Source organism: Lathyrus oleraceus, chromosome 1, assembly GCF_024323335.1.
Source record: "Lathyrus oleraceus cultivar Zhongwan6 chromosome 1, CAAS_Psat_ZW6_1.0, whole genome shotgun sequence".
NCBI classification, from domain to species: Eukaryota; Viridiplantae; Streptophyta; class Magnoliopsida; order Fabales; family Fabaceae; genus Lathyrus; species Lathyrus oleraceus.
The window spans coordinates 430,253,993-430,256,497 of NC_066579.1; positions in this window are offsets into that span (position 1 = coordinate 430,253,993).

Consider the following 2,505-nt stretch of genomic DNA (forward strand, 5'->3'; position numbering starts at 1 on the left):
GTGCAAGATTGAAGAAGTTAGAACGAAACTGGGGCTGAATCAAGCCTGGCCAGGTATCCGTAGCCACCTTACAATCCCGAAACACAGGCATAATGACTCAACTTCACCTGGACAGTCCCTATAGAACGAGTCTCTAAGCTTGAGCTTATTGAACATCATGTAAGTTTCTAATCCTTTATGCAATTCAAAAAATTATATTCAACTATTAAAAATAGATGGTTGAGCATATGAATGGTTATAGGAAAGTTAAACAAACTTTTCCTATCATACATCTTATAAGTTATAATAGAAGAAAAATTATGATCAAGAGAAAGAAGAATTATAAAGTGGTTTGATTATTGACTTATTCTTTTTTTTTGTTAGTGTTAGTTATATAGATAATATAATATAATAAAACAATAAAAAACTTATATTTAACATTATATACTTTCAAATTTCTATTTAGAAAAATAACATAGTTTAAGAATGTGATAAATAAATAAGTAAGAGTTAAATAAATAATAAATAAATTATTTAATAATGTCAATTTGTATATTTTCTATTTAAAAAAAGGAAAATAGTAAGTAGTGCGGATTAGTTTTTGTAAAAAGCATACCAATGGATTTTTACTTATATAAATATAACAGTTTTTAATTTCTTATTTCATTATTTTTCTGAAATGACAACACTGATGCCAACAATTTTTAAAATGGCTACATGCTAATTAGATTTTCAATAAAAAATTTCAAGGTCACAATTTTATAGAAAAATAGAGAGATATACACCGAAGGTATGATGATAAAATGCAATTTTTACTTCGTATTTTTTTTTTATTTGTGACATTTTCATCTTTTCTAATTTTTCATTTAAAAATAAATTAATATCTTAAATTTTAATTTAATAAAAAAGAGTACAATCAATAAAAGTAGATTTTAAATACAATAAAAACACCTTCTGAAATTTTGTGAGGATATTTTTTCCATCATATAAAACCACTCTATAAAAAATTATACCTTTTTCTATAGTAATTAATTGAGTAGTTTGATTTTATGTTATTTATTATACTGAACTATATTTAAAAAAATCGTATTTCTTTTCTTTTTTTACTAAATCACCTTAGTCATAATTATATCGACAAAATCACTAATAGTTTCATACAATGTCGGGAGGTCTATATTTTTCTATTAATTCAATTTTTTGTCTTACCATTATTATTTTTTATCGGTCTTGATTTTATTTTTTTATTAATATTTATTAATTCTCTCTCTCTCTCTCTCTCTCTCTCTCTCTATATATATATATATATATATATATATATATATATATATATATATATATATATATATAATTTTTTTATTTTTTTATTTTTTTGTAGGTGTAGGTTGGTTGAAAATTTATAGGTGTAAACTTTGTGTTGAGGTTGCTTGAAAATATACATGTTGAATGTTGAATGTTGAAGAAGTCTCATATCGTTTAGTTTTGTAAATGAAGAGAGAGTCCAAAATTATATATAAGATACAAGTTTTTTTAAGTTTCATGTGGCTTAGTTTTGTGAAGGAAGAGGGAAGAGGGGTTCAATCCTACATATATGAATCAAGTTCTTCATTCTAAGATGCATCAGTCAAAAACACTTTAAGCTGACTTTTTATATTTTCTCTTATACTCTTATTTTAGAGTGTTGGGAGAGGTAGTTAGATATTTGCTCTGGAGAGTGCGGGTGTATTGAGGTCTTGGAGGATGATTGAGAGTAGTTTACATTGTAACAATTTTCATTTAATGTTATTCTCGGATTGTCATTTGTCAAAGATCATGATTTTTTCTCCAGTTTTGGAGTTTTCACATAGATCTCTTGTGTTGTTATTATGTTCCTCTTTTTTCTCTATGCTTTGTTTGTTTTTGTATCAAAGTTTTTGGTTCGATCTAGGGATAAGTGATAGTATGTTCTGTGGTTGCAGTTTTTTCTGATCTTCCACATCAAAAAAGAAGGGTAATATTGTGAAAGAGTTATTGAGATGCATGGTAGTGGTGTGAAAGAGTTGTTGAGATGCAGTCAAAAATTTCGTGTGCAGTTTGGGTAAGAGAAAACTGATGAATAATTTTTTGACTTGTGGAAAGTTCAAGTCAAAAATGCGTTGATACAATCAAGATTACACAAGGTGCAAGATTATATTGGTGGTTGAAGAGCTTCCCGCCAACAAGGAAATTGCACCATAATGTTTCAACTTGATTTTCGACATGTGAAAATTCTTGAAGTGGTTTAACTTCAAGTGAAGTATACTCTTCTTTAGGTGAAGTATGATAGCTTTTTAAAATTATGATTGTGGGTGAAGACGATGTGAAATTCTTGGAGTGGCTTAACTTTAAACGAAATTTATTCTTCATAAAGTATATGATTGTCGATGATGACAATGCAAAATTCTTGAAATGGTTTACCTTCAAGTGAAATATTTTTTCATGAGAGAGTATGATAGTTTTTAAAACCATGATCGTCAGTGAAGACAATGTGAAAACTCTTGGAGTGATGTA